Genomic DNA, 18,319 nt, shown 5'->3' with positions numbered 1-18,319 from the left:
CGTTCCACTACTCAGTCTCCTCCCAGATAGTCAGAAACGCCACAGTAAATTTAGAAGAGGAATTTATGCCGTAAATGACAACAGATTTAAGAAATTAAACATGAAAGGAATCCAACAGAGACCTTTCACCAGGTAGGATTGTCCGCCCCCGGTAGCTGAGTAGTCAGCGCGACAGATTATCGATCCTAAGGGCCCGGGTTCGATTCCCGGCTGGGTCGGAGATTTTCTCCGCTCAGGGACTGGGTGTTGTGTTGTCCTAATCATCATCAATTCATTCCCATCGACACGCAAGTCGCCGAAGTGGCGTCAAATCGAAAGACTTGCACCAGGCGAACGGTATACCCGATGGGAGGCCCCAGTCACACGACATTATTATTATACCAGGTAGGATTGAGGAACGAAATAAAGAAGATCCAACTAAGGGCGGCTCGTTTAGTCGGCTCAAGAGCCTCGACGAAATGCTCACCAAATTCGAGTGGCAGACGCTACAAGAGAAAAGTTGTGCATCACGGAGAGGTTAGCTATATAAATTTCGAGACAGCAGTTTTTCGCGATGAGTCGAACAACATATTACTTTCTCCCACATATTAAGTCTTCAGCTCTGCTTCCACCGTTGGTGCATGTGGTAGTGCGTAAGTGATACACAGTATGTTTAGGTATTTGTAAATGTATCACCCTCAGTAATTGACTTTTGATTGCACGATGAAGTTATTCTCGAGTGAATATATCAACTTAAGAGTCCAGTTCTCGTCATGCGCAGGAAGTTTTAATTTTCCGCTTTAAGGGGGGACGTTGATGAAGACCAAAAGTGTCAATTTTCGATTTATTTTTTATTTTTCAGTACAACTCATGGACAATAAGTTCCCAAAGTTTCAATGTTGAAATCGCTTCCGAAGTGCCTGAAAATTGATTAAAAGTGTGACGTGGCCTCCCTGCCACGCACTCGTTTTGAAGCAGCACTTCAGTACCAGCTCAGTGAACAAAGATTTTGTGTATTACTTTCAACCAAACGTGTGCCGGATACACCTAGAAGGCCGTGATACATACTCTTTGGTCTTATAGATCATCTTTGTCCGATCCTGCACTTCTCAAAAAGTGTGTTCATGGCAAAATCCAAAATCCAAATGAGTGCTAAAAGGAACTCGTTAAATTTCGGTTACATGATAAATCAGTCTAATCTAAAAGCCGTAAATTCAACTAAATACCTAGCGATTCCAATTACGAACAACTTAAATTGGAAAGAACACACAGAAAATGTTGTGGGGAAGGCTAACCAAAGGCTGCGTTTTATTGGCAGGACACTTAGAAAATGTAACAGACCTGCTAAGGAAACTGCGTACACTACGCTTGTCCGTCCTCTTTTAGAATACTGCTGCGCGGTGTGGGATCCTTACCAGGTAGGATTGACAGAGTACATCGAAAAAGTTCAAAGAAAGGCAGCACGTTTTGTATTATTGCGAAATATGGGAAAGAGTGTAACAGAAATGATACAGGATTTGGGCTGGACATCATTAAAAGAAAGGCGTTTTTCGTTGCAATGGTAACTTCTCACGAAATTCCAATCACGAACTTTCTCCTCCGAATGCGAAAATATTTTGTTGACACCGACATACATAGGACCGAACGATCATCACGATAAAATAAGGGAAATCAGAGCTCGTTCGGAAAAATATAGGTGTTCCTTCTTTCCGCGCGCTATACGAGATTGGAATGATAGAGAATTGTGAAGGTGGTTCGATGAACCCTCTGCCAGACACTTAAATGTGATTTGCAGAATATCCATGTAGACGTAGATGTAGAAGTCTCTAAATTCACTCACATGGAAACGATGCCCTAAAAACACATTTCCATCTGCTACAGTTGTCATAATTGCAGCTTATTATGCAGTTATTGTATTTAATGATGGAAACGTCGGGAGGATGAAGGTATTAGAAACAAATTTTACACAAGGCATCCTGAGAAAAATAGAGTTACAGTGCACCTCTGCAGCTGAAAAGTCAGTTGAAGACCTGGTAAAGCAAAGAAGACAGACAACAAGAAACCAGAAGAGAAGCCTTGAAGAGAAAGGCGACCCAGAGTACAAATGTGGTGCCTTCTGAAGAAGAGACATAAGGAAAAAAGTTAGGTTGAACTTTAATCTGCGTTCCTGAAAAGTTTGTTTTTTAAAGTTTATGTACCTCTTCTTCAGATTCTATGAATGCTAGAATTACGAAATTTTGTACACATATTTCTGTAAGCCTAATAAACGTTGTCTCAAGAGCAAATTTTGACATTCTGATTGCAAGCAGAGATATCGGGCAAAGTACTTGGAATTTTGCGTGAATTTAAAATTGTACTTGTGGAATTATAATTGAAAAGTTATGAAAATTCTCCCATTTGACCTATTCCTAAAATTTTTGTAGAAATCTCTTGAGTACTTTCTGAGAAAAAGGAACATACATTATTTTTTGAAAATAAAACTTCAAATTTTATTCATAAAAAGTTGAATATAGATAATCAAAGGATTTATATGTAAATGTGTTACTTTCATGTAAGGCATCTCCGCCCCCGGTAGCTGAGTGGTCAGGGAGACAGAATGTCAATCCTAAGGGCCCGGGTACGATTCCCGGTTGGGTCGGAGATTTTCTGCGCTCAGCTACTGGGTGTTGTGTTGTCCTAATCATCCTCATAATTTAATCCCCATCGACGCGCAAGTCGCCGAAGTGACGTCAAATCGAAAGACTTGCACCCGGCAAACGGTCTACCCGAGGGGAGGCCCTCCTCACACGACATTTTTTTTATTTATGTAAGGCGTTGTGTAAAATTTCGTTGCCATATCTCCAAAACTGTGGATTTGGTGCATTTTTGAAATAGTGAGTGTTTTTCATCAACGTCCCCACTTAAATCTGCGGCTGAGGCCCATAAAATGCTGGGTAAGACCTATGGTGAGGAAACTATTAGTCAAAGAACGTGCAAAGAATAATTTCAACGCTTGAAGGATGGTTATTTTGTCGTCGAAGATCGGCGTGGTGGTGGAAGAGACAAGCCACTGATACCGACGGAAACAGTCGCAGGGAATGGTTATCGAAAGCAGTTAATGCGTTTGAGCCGAGCAATGAAAGGGAAATGGCCAGAATACAGTGGTAGACACCCAAGAGCATGACAGTCCTCGACCTTATGTCACATCCTTGGAAATGTTGAAATGGGAAGTCTTACCCCACCCACCGTATTCTCCAGGCATTTAACCCTCCAGTGGCACACGGCCTGGCTGACCAGCGCTTCCGGTCATATGAATAAGTGCAAAACTGGATCGATTCATGGACCTCCTTAGAGGACGATAAGTTCTTCCTCCGGGGGATTCGTATGCTGCCGGAAAAATAGTAGGTAGTAGCGGCTTTCTCACTCCAAAACCTCAACGTTCAAGGAAAAACGGCGGAAGCAAAGTTGTGGATATAATACATCTCACGGAATGATCACGATGAGAAAATTCAAGGAGTTAGAGCTAATACAGAGACCTACCGACAATCATTCTTCCCATGTGCCAGGGAAGGGGGAATCAGTTAGTGGTACCAGAAGAATCCTACGCCATGCACCATCTGGCTTGCCGAGTATTGATTTAGAGACAGACGCAGATGTAGGAGGAGATGTTGGACGCACGCCCACGCCTTGGCGCGGACTGCAAACAGAGGGCTAGGTCGAAGGGATGGGGAGGAGATACAAGCTCTGCGTCAGCTTCTGATTTGTCTGCACTGCTGATGATGGCTACGTCGTCGCTTGCCGAAATATTGTGCCCGCTGGACACTCACATGCAACCATTTACCCGCGAACTATTTCGTTCTTATTTACGCTTGGGGTAGTTGTAGAATCAATATATTGGTTGATTCTTCTAGGAACGTATACTCTCGGAACTTCGACAGTAGAGCACACTGCGACGCAAAACACCTCTCCTGCAACGTCTGCCTCTGGAATTGGCTGAGTGTCTTCATGACGCTTCCGCGCTTCCTAAATGAACCTGAAACGACAAACATTGGATCTCCTCTAACTCCTCTATCAATCCTTTCTGGTGCGGATCCCAAACTGAGGAACGACAGTCAACTGTTGGTCTAACGAGATTTTTGTAGGCTTTCTCGCTTGCGGGTTCACTACACTTTCTTTCTTCCAGTGAATATCAGTCTGACATCTGTCTTACTCGGGATTAGTTTTATGTGGTCATTCCACTTTAAATCGCTCTATACGTGCAATGGATGTAAGTGCTTGCAATAATTGTTCTGCAATCGTATAATCATACAATAATGGGTATTTCTCAGTAGTTATTCTCAGTACAATACAGTTGTTAATGTTGAGGGTCAACTGTCTGTCATTGCGTCATATTCTACAGGTCTTCTATCACTTCGTTTCAATTTTCTAAATTCTGTGACTTTTCCACATACTACGTCGACATCTGAGAATAGCCTCAACGAACTACATATGTTATTTTCTAGTTAATTTATATACATATAGAGAAAAGTGAAAAGTAACTGTCCTATAACACTCGCATGGTGGTACGCCAGAAATTCCTTTTGCGTCCGATAATTCCACTCAAAATGGTTCAAATGGCTCTGAGCACTATGGGACTTCAGTCCCCTAGAACTTATAACTACTTAAACCTAACTAACCTAAGGACATCACACACATCCATGCCCGAGGCAGGATTCGAACCTGCGACCGTAGCGGTCGCGCAGTTCCAGGCTGTAGCGCCTAGAACCGCTCGGCCACCCAGGCCGGCTAATTCCTCTCAGTTAAAGATGAGCTGTTATGTTGTTACGTTATGTTCTGTCTACCAGGAACTCTCTAATCCAGAAACTTAATTGGTCTAATATTCCGTATGTCCTATTCTCTTCCTGTACTGTGGAACTATATCAAGCACCTTCCGCAAATTAAGAAAATGTCATGAACCTGGGCGGCAGTATCTGGCTTCTTGATCTCCTCAACACTCGCTAACAACACTTCCAGAAAACCATAGCCGAAGAATCGCCTTCCAGTCAACTGATTATATTTGCTCCTTACTTTCTATTTCGTTTCGCAATGTTATGCATAAAGTCACCTTGTACCCCATCCATATTACGAATCGACTAAAACGGATAATTCATGCAACTATTGACTGAATTTAAAAATTTTAAATGCTGTCATAAGACGTGCAGGTATTGGACAAAACATCACGACAATTCAATTCTTGGACAGAGATGCAGGTGCTAGCCATGTCTCAGGTTGCGTTGTTATACGAGGCGTGTTTTTTTTTAAGTAAGATCCGTATTGTTGTAGACACTAGTAGTTCGCGCACATACCGCAACGAGCGCATGCGTCGTGTACCGGCATGCCTCGGGATCAACTGTGCTCAGTTTCAGCTCTGTAGCTAACCTGTACGGTTGTGTTCTGTGCTTTCAAAATGTTTACGACTATCAACTCACCCGCCGCTTGTGAGGTTCACTCAGTGATACGGTCTTTGTCAGCAAGGAACCTGTCTGCTGCAGAAATTCATAGACAGATTTGCGAAGTGTACTGTGATACTGTTATGAGTGAAAGCAAAGTGCGTAAGTGTGTTCGAGAATTCAAAGATGGCCGTGACAACGTCCATGATGAGGACCGCTGCGGTCGCCCTTCTTTGATTACAGACGATTTGGTGGCTTCAGTTGAAGGGAGGATTCGTGAGGACAGGCGCTTCACGATAACAGGTCTTTCAAACGAATTTACTGACGTGGCGAGATCAGTTCTTTACAACATTGTTTCTGAACACCTGAAGTTTAGGAAACTGTGCTCCCATTGGGTCCCAAAACTCCTAACAGAGGACCACAAAAACCAAAGATTTCAGTGGGCGATGAAGTTCTTGACTAGTTATCATGAAGACGCTGACGACTTCTTGAGTCAGATCGTAACTGGAGACGAAACATGGGTTTCGCATATCCCGCCCGAATCGAAGCAACATAGCATGGAATGGAGACACACTCACTCGCCTGTAAAGGTGAAGGCCAAACAGACTCTGTCCCAGCGCAAAATCATGTCGTAGGTGTTTTGTGTTAGGCATAGTGTTTTGTTGGTCGACTTCATGCAACGAGGAACCAGTATCAATGCAGAAGCATACTGCCAAACCCTGAGAAAGCAATGCACAGCGATTCAAAACAAAAGACACAACATGCTGACAAAGGGAATTCTTCTTCTCCATGACAATGCAAGACCTCACACTGCAGGTCAGACCCGCGATTTATTGGACAGTTCCGGCTGGGAAGTTTTACACCACCCACCCTACAGTCTTGATCTTGCGCCGAGCGATTACCATGTGTTCCTCCACCTCAAACAACACCTCAGTGGCAACCGTTACAATGATGATGACGACGACGTGAAAGCGGTAGTGAACTCTTGGTTAGCCAGCCGCTGTGGCCGAGCAGTTCTAGGCGCTTCAGTCCTGAACCGTGCTGCTGCTACAGTCGCAGGTTCGAGTCCTATCTCAGGCATGGATGTGTGTGATGTCCTTAGTTAGTTTTAAGTAGTTCTAAGTTCTAGGGAACTGATGAGCTCAGATGTTAAGTCCCATAGTGCTCAGAGCCATTTGAATTTTTGAAAACATGAAAGGAAGAACACTATACAACTTACCACAAGTACAACAATACCTGCAGTAAAAAATTGCAAATAACTTCATAATTCAATGTGAGAAGTGTAGCAAACAGACAATACTTAAAGTAAAAGATAACCCAAAAAGACAAACACAATACAACCAGCGGTATGTACAATAGTGACAGTAGAAAAGTGACATAAAATGCACAAGGGAGCAATAACAGAAATTTTATGTACAGATGGAGGTCTGTATGCAAATTACAACACGAAGCTACGTACCCAATAATGAACCTGCCCGAGACCATGTGAAAATGAAGACCTCGCAACTCATAAATTAATTTGGATGCCGGTGGCTTTCAGATAGTCTGTAATCAAGTTACATTTATCACAACTGTGGAGTAAAACAGGGACTGTGGTGGGGAGCAGGTAACCTCTCGCAACCAATTTCTTACACAAGTCTGACTGTGCAGTCGTGTATTTGGAACCTGCCAATATGATGTGTTTAAAATCTGCTACTGCCATTGTGCCCTTATCGCAGTGTCCTTATCGCAGTGTCCAGGCATTATAATATTCAACCGATATAGGTGTGCGGCAAGAGCACCCATGTCCTAGCCTCATGTAAATGATAAAAGTCACATGATGTCTACGAAGCTGCACCGTGGTCGAGAAGAGAAGTTCGGTTGTATGGCCTCTTGGCAAGGCAGTCAGCAGTTTTATTATGAAGAACGCCATGATGTCGTTTAATCCAGAGTAATTGGACGGCCATACCCAAGGTCTGCGGGTCTGTAAGGGCCGCTAAGACGTCCAGAACATGTCTGCTGGTCTGTTTATCAAACGGAGGATGTTGCAATTTCTGAAGCACAATTTGAGAGTCCATGAGTATCAGGACAAACTCAAAAGTCCGGGTACCATAATGAATAGCTTCCCTGATGGCCAGTAGCTCCGCCGTGTAGATAGAAGATTCAGGTGGACGCGCAAACATTTGGTAGGCACCACTAGAAGGGCCAAAGAAGGCGTATCCCACACCCGCCTCAGATTTAGAATCGTACGTATAGATATGAGTGCGAGTGATGTTGGTATCCGTTCGGAAATCAGACGGCAGGTATGCCACTGGGCCTGGAGTAAACAATCGACTAAACGGAAAACCAAAACCGGAGAGTTTTGTGTCCTGTAGAAAGAGTGAAAAGAGAGAGCGTCATTCCTTGTAACTACGAACTAATTAAGGAGTTCTGTTCATTCTCGGAGGTGGATTTGCTTTTTCATATTTAACACGCCGTTAGGGAAACAACTTGCTACACATGTCTGTTTATAATTACAGTTCTTTGAAGCCTGCTATATAATCGTTCGCGCCACTGTCTGTGGGAGAGTAAAGAAGCTTTCGACGCACGTTTTCCGGAAACAGTGTCGCAGTGAAAGCGCGCCAAGAAATTCGCGGGTCGGGACCGACACGGTTTTCTCCCTGGCCGCGCGATTACGTTCGTTTGGTAACTGCTGATGACGTGCGTTGCCCAGTGTCGAAACAGCGAGGCTCTGTCCCTTGCTAGGGCGTCTGCACTTCTGTGGACCGCTCTGACAACGGGTTCCTTTGGCATGGGTCGAAGCCCACACTCCAGGTCGCAGCGGGCACTGCCTGAAAAAGGACGGTTCCAGTTCAACATCTATTTTTTTACCTCGTGGGAACGGGGGCGGTAGGCTGACTGCTCACTGTTTTGATCAATTTTGTTGAAAAATATCCTTTTACTTCGTCTTTTTATAATATTTTCCGCCGTTGCTTAGTTGCTGCTATATTGTTGGAGGTATGGTTCGACAACGCAACTAAATGAAAATCTGTTTTGCGCCCTGTGCATGAGGCTTCTTTGTATTTATGAAGCATCTTCAGTGGTCTGTGGCATATGTTTGTTCTATGCATACAGGGGCCACAGAAGGAATGGTTAGTACTCATGTGTATGACAGGAACGATCATTCGAAGCAAAAAGTCTAGTTAACACGGGCTGTAAAATGTATACCCACAACTTAAGATCTGTGAGTATTATTTTTTCATTTTACTGGCTGTTGAGCTTCGTGGTTGTGCGCTATAGTATTTAGTAAGTACAACAAACCAGCCACTTTGTTATGCATTTTTATTTAAGCTAATAAGTGATTCGGGCTTTCACTCATCTTCGGTTAGCGTAATACGAATGTCGATCTTCAGTCAGCACATAGTTTCAATATCGACAGCAGACGGGATGTTGTAGCTGCCTTACGGATGTGACATAAACACCTGTTTATTTCTATTTCGCACAAAAACGGCTCAATATCCGCCACGTTGCCGACCAATATTTGTGTTTACATCTGAAAAAATGTAAACAAAACTGTAAGTCGGCAACATGGCTGATACTGAGCCGTTTTTGTGCAAAATAGAAGTAAACAAGTGTTCGTGCCACATCCGTAAGGGTGAAAATTGAAATAACGAAAAGCAGAGTGCAAAGGCAGCTGCAGCACCCAGTCTGCTGTCGATGTTGTAACTATGTACTGGCTGAAGAGCCAAATACGTTTTACGCTAAATGAACATGGGTGAACGCAAACCCAGAACATATATTACCTTAAATACAAATACATAAAAAAGGGGCTATTTACTATATTTATCAAAATGATCTATCAGCAGTTGTTCAGCAGAAGGACCGTGTTTCAGATTAGCGAAGATAAACAAGTGTTCATAGCACTTAAGGTACACACTTCAGAGCCCATGTTTAATGGAAGTTTTTTGTCTTTTTGGTCTACACTATCTCACAAAATACGAAAAGCAACGAGATTTCAATATAAAAGATAAGTTCCACTGTATTGAAGATGTACAAATAGTCAACGTCTTCACTCTCCTGTGGCCCCAGTCAGAAGACATTTCATGTACAACCATTCCCACAAAAAACTCTAAATTAATCAGTAGGACTTTTGCAAAATGTTATTGATGCTATTGGATAACAAATTTGGTGAAATGCTAGCCCAAACAAACTGAATTACATGTTCAGTTTCAGACAGTTCTAGAAAATTATGTTAATTCCAGAATTAAATGTAAAAACTATTTTTATATCTGAATTACAACCATAAAAGTAACAACAAATTCATTATAGTCATTAGCTGTATACATTATTTAAACATAATTTATTTTTCTCTGTGCCTTTCCACATTGTTCTGGAAGGTTATTTTACATAGGAGAATTATCTGAAAGTTTTCACATTGTTCAAAAAAAAATTTAAAAAAAACCTTCTTCTACTCCATGGACGAGTTTCTGTTTGAGAAATGGTAAAAAAAATAGTACCTCTAAATGTAGTTGCATGTGTAGAACTAAAAATTTCAGTAATATTAATATTAGTACTTTTCATGTGTGTGTATATATCTTGTAGTCTGACTTGTTCCACAACATATCGATAAAATAATCGGAAAAATGATCTACGGAACATGACATGACTAAAACTAAAACTAAGCTCATAGCTCTTAAGGCATGCATTCCAAAGCCCATGTTTACTTCGAATGATCGTTCTTTTCAAACCCCTGAATATTAGCCCTTCCGTCTGGAACACCCGGTATAACAACTACGTTATAGAAGTAGAATGATTCCAGATATGTTATTATATTATAGTTGCTGTTGATATTTTATTGTTAGGCAAGAAACAATTTTCAGAGCGCATCTTTTCTAAGGCCAAGTTACTACTCGGTTCTGTTTAGGATTATGTGACCTTACGATTCCATATGTGTCGCTCTGGAGTCGTACTTAGCTGGCGTACGTACTCCAGGATGTCCAATATTCGGCGTTTTCGAAGATACTTCAGTGCGTATACCAGGGCGTGCTGAAAAGGAATGCTTCCGAATTTTTATGTGAAAACTTTCAAGGCTTAAAAAAACCTTTATTAGACTCCTACATCTTTATTCTTCAAGTCTGTATTTGCAGCTCTCTTCCCCTAGTGTGTTCCGAATCGTAGCATGTAACATGGCGATGTGTGTGTGTGTGTGTGTGTGTGTGTGTGTGTGTGTGTGTGTGTGTGTGTGTGTGTGTGTCAGTGCATGAGAAACAGTGTGCCGTAATCGGGTTTCGAATTACAGGACTTCGTCCTCTTCTTAAGCACGACAATGCCAGACCACACACGAGAGCTGTGACGTATGCAACAGTTCCTACGTGGCCCTATCGATTTTCATCAGTTTCCAAAACTTCAAGAAAACCGTCGAGGACTTCACTTTGTTAGTGATGAAGCAGTGCAAGCAAAGGTGTGGTTGTGTGACTCCGTTAATAAAGCCGAAGATTCTACAGTGATGGTATCAATAAATTGGCCTCTCGTTGGCAGAAATGTTAGTCATCAGTAGATATGAAAAATAAAGACCCAGTATCTTATTAAAGTCTGTTTTATTTAAGAAGCTTCAAGTGTTTTCTCACAAAAAATTCGGAGGCAGTGCTTTCCAGAACGGTCTCGTAGTGTTGCTGTGTGTTTTTTGTTCGTCTCTTGTGTTGTCGTGTCTGTACGTAATTTGATATCTTTTTTTTTGGTTATGTATATGCATCTGTTATTGCGTATAGTGGGTCATGCTTTGGAAGAACGATGGAATCTTGAGTGTAAAGAATCGCAAATGAACGTTGTTTTTTTATTTTTTTAAATATCTTTGGTGGTGAGATTTTTATTTAGTCTGGTTACTTTGTTTCTGGCACGAGGTAGGCAGTTATGCGATTGATAACACTGATGAACAACCATTTTGCAGCTGATTAAAAAGTACATAAGAATTGATATATCACACGATATAGCAATTATGTACTTTTTAACCAAAATTTACCCTTAGAAACGTGGTAAAATATAAGGTTTATCGAGCTATTAAAACTACATCTTTTTTATATCTTCAGTCTGTTTTGTTATTTTATTTCTTTATATATCTGAAATATAAAGAGTTTCACAATTAAGTTACTTTTTCCGTTACGTAGTGTCAGTTTTTTGAGCCGCTAGATGGCAGAGGAGTTTCATTTGCGAGATTCTTTGCTAGAACGTTTTGATGTTCTGATAATTCGTATAGAACACTGAACTTGCAAATTTTTTAAGATGCTTACTCCAGTGGATAAGCAGGAAACACGTGAAAGTGTGGCCCTGCTACTGGGGACTCTGAAACATATAGATTATGAGTGGATTATATTACGTTGCAATTCAAAAGCTGATACACTACATACAGTTTAACAAGTTCGTTCCACAAAATATTGTTGTCTCCTGTATTTGTGAGACATCGGAGACATCAAAAACAACTAAACTGTGACGTAATGTTCTATGAGACAAATTTATATTGCAGGATCGGGAAACCTTAAGAACACACCATTAGTTGTGCCAAGTCATGTCATGTTGCCTTCGCTTCGTATTGAGTTAGGCCTGATCAAGAATTCTGCAAAGGCTCTTGATAAACACAGTGAGACTTGAGACTTTCGATCGCCTGAAAAGATTACTTTCCGAGATTATTGAGGCCAAAAGAAAAGTATGTGTATACATTGGACAAAAAATCATAAAATTGTTAATCGACAAGATCTTTGCAGCTAAACTCATGAATGTCGAGTTCCATGCTCGGACTTCTTTACGAGCCATTGTTCATGACTTTTTGGACAATAGAACAGAATTGTGCTTCTATAGTATCTGAATCGTTGAAAATACACTCCTGGAAATTGAAATAAGAACACCGTGAATTCATTGTCCCAGGAAGGGGAAACTTTATTGACACATTCCTGGGGTCAGATACATCACATGATCACACTGACAGAACCACAGGCACATAGACACAGGCAACAGAGCATGCACAATGTCGGCACTAGTACAGTGTATATCCACCTTTCGCAGCAATGCAGGCTGCTATTCTCCCATGGAGACGATCGTAGAGATGCTGGATGTAGTCCTGTGGAACGGCTTGCCATGCCATTTCCACCTGGCGCCTCAGTTGGACCAGCGTTCGTGCTGGACGTGCAGACCGCGTGAGACGACGCTTCATCCAGTCCCAAACATGCTCAATGGGGGACAGATCCGGAGATCTTGCTGGCCAGGGTAGTTGACTTACACCTTCTAGAGCACGTTGGGTGGCACGGGATACATGCGGACGTGCATTGTCCTGTTGGAACAGCAAGTTCCCTTGCCGGTCTAGGAATGGTAGAACGATGGGTTCGATGACGGTTTGGATGTACCGTACACTATTCAGTGTCCCTTCGACGATCACCAGTGGTGTACGGCCAGTGTAGGAGATCGCTCCCCACACCATGATGCCGGGTGTTGGCCCTGTGTGCCTCGGTCGTATGCAGTCCTGATTGTGGCGCTCACCTGCACGGCGCCAAACACGCATACGACCATCATTGGCACCAAGGCAGAAGCGACTCTGATCGCTGAAGACGACACGTCTCCATTCGTCCCTCCATTCACGCCTGTCGCGACACCACTGGAGGCGGGCTGCACGATGTTGGGGCGTGAGCAGAAGACGGCCTAACGGTGTGAGGGACCCTAGCCCAGCTTCATGGAGACGGTTGCGAATGGTCCTCGCCGATACCCCAGGAGCAACAGTGTCCCTAATTTGCTGGGAAGTGGCGGTGCGGTCCCCTACGGCACTGAGTAGGATCCTACGGTCTTGGCGTGCATCCGTGCGTCGCTGCGGTCCGGTCCCAGGTCGACGGGCACGTGCACCTTCCGCCGACCACTGGCGACAACATCGATGTACTGTGGAGACCTCACGCCCCACGTGTTGAGCAATTCGGCGGTACGTCCACCCGGCCTCCCGCATGCCCACTATACGCCCTCGCTCAAAGTCCGTCAACTGCACATACGGTTCACGTCCACGCTGTCGCGGCATGCTACCAGTGTTAAAGACTGCGATGGAGCTCCGTATGCCACGGCAAACTGGCTGACACTGACGGCGGCGGTGCACAAACGCTGCGCAGCTAGCGCCATTCGACGGGCAACACCGCGGTTCCTGGTGTGTCCGCTGTGCCGTGCGTGTGATCATTGCTTGTACAGCCCTCTCGCAGTGTCCGGAGCAAGTATGGTGGGTCTGACACACCGGTGTCAATGTGTTCTTTTTTCCATTTCCAGGAGTGTATATAACAAAAATCAGTTACAGAGTTTCACTAAAAATACGCTTTTTAGATTCACATTTTCATGCAAAACTTCGCCCCATGTTGGAAAAAAGATGATACCATTTTGTTATTTGGTATCTTCGTAAATGGGACGTGTCAGGGAAAATGGGGTTGCACCTCTGACTTCAGAACTCGAAAATTAGGTAAATCCGCCCACTTAGGAACCAGATACAGAAAAATAGACCAGTTTACTGGAATAGAAGCAAGACTTCATAAAAATGCAGACATCTTCGATAGGATTTGTCGATCCAGGTGCAGCATTCGACAACGTAAATTAGTGCAGGAAGTTTGAAAGTCTCAGAAACGTAGGTCTAAGGTAAAGGGAAAGGCGGACAATAGAGAATACGTACAGATTGAAAAGATATCATTGATAATGTGAGGAATTATAACAAGACCTTTTGGTAGATGTTATCTATAGAACACAGAATGAGGATTGATAGTAAAGCAAAGGAAGCTGAAAATAATGTGAAACAGCAGAAATGAGATTGGCGGTTATCTTAACATTAAAACTGTAGACGAATCGAGGGAATTCTGCTACCTCGGAAATAAAGTAACACCTGGCGAACGAAGCAAGGAGGCCGTAAAAAGCAGTCTAGCAATGGTAAAAGAGGACTCCGGGCCGAAATACGTCTGCTAGAATCTAACAACGACCTTAATTTGAGGAAGAAAATTTCTGAGAATTATGTCTGGAGCACAGCATTGCACAGAGGTGAATCATGGACTGTGGAATAGCCGGAAAAGAATAGAAACTTTAGAAAGACGTTGATAATCAGGTGGAGTGATAAGATCAGGTATGAGGAGGTTCTCAGCAGAATTGGCGACAAAAGGAACATAAGCAAAAAACTGATAAATCAGATGGAACAAGATGAATTCATAGACCATATGTTATCACATAAAGGAACCCATATTACGAAACGACAATCCCGAAACCCGGTACTACTTGTAGGTTGCGTAGCTAATGGCTTGAGGGGGCAACGAAATTTTCATCTTCCATATTTCGCGTAATTACTGACATAACTTAAAAATTTACAATGCTGTCATAATCTTCTGTTAAATGTTTGACATAATAAGACAGGCATTGCAGTTGGAAACTGCGTATTTCTCTTGAGGGAGCGTAACCAATGGCACGCAGATACACTCGAGAATGAGAGTGCTTACAGACTTGCAACAGACTTTACGCATAATTTCAAGCCTTTACGAAATTTCCTCTCGCTAGCACCTCCCACAAAATGTTGAAAGAAAAAAAAATGGAGTATCGCTTACTACGTTTTCGGTGTTGATGCAGAAAAACTTCAGCGACGAGCATGACATTTTAACTTAGTACTTGTTTGCTAATAAGTCTATTCCCGATACATTTTGCAGATTGTATGCACATAAACCACTGAATAGACTTGCAAAATTATGTCATTGCACGGTACATAGTTCAGGAGATATGATGTCATAAACACTGAGATGCGGGAAAAACTTGTTTTTGCTTAAGATGGAGCACAAATTACCCCCGATTATATTTATCCAGTGTTTCATATTGATACTACTTAGCGACTACCAACAAATTTCCAGCATAATTTCAAATCTTTTATAAGCTATAAATCGCTTCCACGCTTAAAGTTAAGTGCTTAACAAATTAATTTATTGGCAAAGTAATTTGGCACTGTTCTATACATGAGAGTTCGATTCTTTAACGAATCGGTTGTTTGCTGGTATCTCCTCTGGCCTAGATGGAGCTGTAGAGGGTAAAAATTGTAGGGGAAGCTATTTCCACAAAATAATAGAGGGCTTTGTGTTGTTGTTGTTGTTGTTGTTGTTGTTGTGGTCTTCAGTCCTGAGACTGGTTTGATGCAGCTCTCCATGCTACTCTATCCTGTGCAAGCTTCTTCATCTCCCAGTACCTACTGTAACCTACATCCTTCTGAATCTGCTTAGTAAGTACCTACTGTAACCTACATCCTTCTGAATATGCTTAGTGTATTCATCTCTTGGTCTCCCTCTACGATTTTTACCCTCCACGCTGCCCTTCAATACTAAATTGGTGATCCCTCGATGTCTCAGAATATTTCCTACCAACCGATCACTTCTTCTAGTCAGGTTGTGCCACAAGCTTCTCTTCTAGCCAGTCCTATTCAATACCTCCTCATTAGTTATGTGATCTACCCATCTAATCTTCAGCATTTTTCTGTAGCACCACAATTCAAAACCTTCTATTCTCTTCTTGCCTAAACTATTTATCGTCCATGTTTCACTTCCATACATGGCTACACTCCATACAAATACTTTCAGAAACGACTTCCTTTCACTTAAATTTAAACTCGATGTTAACAAATTTCTCTTCTTCAGAAACACTTTTCTTGCCATTGCCAGTCTACATTTTGTATCCTCTCTACTTCTACCATCATCAGTTGTGTGTTACTCAAAGGTAATTTACTGTAGTTAGAGTTTCCTGTCATTTCTCGCTAATAGTGTAATCGAGCAGTAATGGTTTTCTTTGCTTTTTATACACAATACGTTAAATTTATTTTCAGGATCAAGGGATGGACCTTCCATCAATTATGGATCCTCTGCAGGTTTTTCTGCAAAATCTTTGACGTCTTCTGGCGTTGCTTCCTTCCTACAGATATCGTCTTCTGCCTACTGTCAGATTGAGCTTTCGACGTTGTCCACTGTCACTGCTGAATACCAGGCGTTGCCCAGGCAAGTATTTATTCCTGTCTTCTATTAATCCATCTCCTTTCTCTCTCTCTCTCTCTCTCTCTCTCTCTCTCTCTCTCTCTCTCTCTCTCTCTCTCTGTCCACCTCGTCCAGTCCCCTCTCTCTGTCCATCTCCCACTCCACCCTCTCCCTGTCAAATCTGCACCGTCACCATCTGTCCATTTCTTCTTGCCCCTCTCTTTGTCAATCTTCTCTTCTCCCATCTCTCTGTCCATCTCCTCCTCTTCCCTTTCTCTATGTATTTCCTCCTCCCTCGCTGTCTGTCCATCTCCTCCTCTCTTCTCTCTCCCTATACTTTCCTCCCACTGTGTCCGTCCATCTCACCTTCTTTCATTTCTCTGTCCATCTCCCCGTTTCTCTTTCCACATCCTCCTCCGCTATTTCTTTCCATCCTCTCCTCCTATCTGTGTCTATATTCTCCTTCCCCCTCGATGTCTGTCCATCTCCCCCCCACCCACCCGACCCCAGTGCAGTTAGTAGTAAAGAAGTAATAAATTAAAGCGTCATGAGTCAGTTTTTACTTCATAAACAGCGGAAGTGTAGTATACGATAAATTTTTTTCTTTCATCATTTTGAGCGGGTCGTCAGTGAGAAAAGGTTTCGTTAAGCCTTGAAAGTATGCATACAGTTTGCTGCAAGTTTAACTGCTCTCATTCTCAAATAGCGAATGATTTAAGTTATGGGTAAATGCGGAAATGCACTGATATGAGCAGTTTTGACTAAGGGCACATCGTTATGGTGCTGCAATCGAGAATCTCGGAAACGGCGAAACTGGTCGCCTGTTGGCGTACTGCTGTCGTAAGGGACGATGACGACGATGACGACGACGACGACGACGACGACGACGACTGGTTGATGGGTCGCTCAATTGCACCTTCATCAGCGCCTGTACAAAGTCCCAATTTTTACACAGTCCAATTTTTTTCACAATGCAATCTAGCCACTGCTACAGAAGATGAAGAAGATGAAGAAGATGAAGAAGATGAAGAAGATGAAGAAGATGAAGAAGATGAAGAAGATGAAGAAGATGAAGAAGATGAAGACAATTGGTATGTCGGTCGCTCAACTGCGCCTTCATCAGCGCCCACGCTAAGTCCCAATTTTTACACAGTCCAATATTTTCACAATCCAAACTAACCACTGCCACGGATGATGATGATGATGAAGATGAAGAAGATGTAGATGAAGAAGATGATGATGGTGAAATGATAACACACCCAGTCCACAGACAGAGAAAATCCTCAATCCGGCCGGGAATCGAATCCGGCACCCCGTGATCCAGAGGTAGCAACGCTAGCCACTAGACCACGAGCTGCGGACCTGAGGACTTACAGAGAGTGGTTGAAGGTTGGTGGAATAACAAGTAGGTATTAGACGACCACGTCTCATCACAAAACGTGGACTTCGGAAGACCCCTAATGTGTGACCCAGGGTAGGCAACGATCTGTGGCAGATCTGGCGACAGCGTACAGTGCTACAGTGGTTTGATCGGCATTATAGCGACCTTGGCTGATGTCTTGTCCGACAAATGTGCGTGATCTGTACCCACTGGAACATACATCGGGCGCCAGTTGCGAACCCGTAAACCACCATCTCGCAGTTAGCGGAAATTCCTTGACCTGTGCATAGCCATCGGGAGCCACATACTTCGGAAAGCCTGTCAGGGACTTATAGAATCCATGCCGAGCAGAATCTCGGTTGTACTGTGTTCGAAAAGTGGAACAACAGACTGGCAAACAGGTGGTAATAATGTTTTCGCTCATTGGTGTATAAATATACATCCATATATGTGTATGAGGTTTGTTCAAAAAATTCCGGAACATTTGTAACTTCTGGCCAGTGGTGTGTTGAAGCGAAATCCGGTTGGATCCCTGCAGACACCTGTGTTTGATATGTATCTGCCAGAAATTTCCTTTTTGTATGTCTGTTAGTTAT

General features: G+C 42.9%; 1 protein-coding gene and 1 non-coding gene across 2 annotated transcripts in view; one reads left to right on the top strand and one right to left on the bottom strand.

The window, feature by feature from the left end:
• LOC124717214 (organic solute transporter alpha-like protein) overlaps positions 1 to 18,319 on the top strand; it is a 289,275-nt gene that overhangs the window by 177,121 nt on the left and 93,835 nt on the right. The window lies entirely within an intron of this gene.
• Positions 4,657 to 4,740, bottom strand: Trnas-gga. Its single transcript is given in 2 exon segments — positions 4,657 to 4,691; positions 4,701 to 4,740. It is a non-coding gene; the product is annotated as a tRNA-Ser (tRNA).

This window comes from Schistocerca piceifrons, chromosome 9 (genome assembly GCF_021461385.2).
Source record: "Schistocerca piceifrons isolate TAMUIC-IGC-003096 chromosome 9, iqSchPice1.1, whole genome shotgun sequence".
Classification (NCBI taxonomy): Eukaryota; Metazoa; Arthropoda; class Insecta; order Orthoptera; family Acrididae; genus Schistocerca; species Schistocerca piceifrons.
The sequence above is the reverse complement of the archived record's forward strand: the minus strand, read 5'-3'. Positions and strand labels throughout refer to the sequence as shown.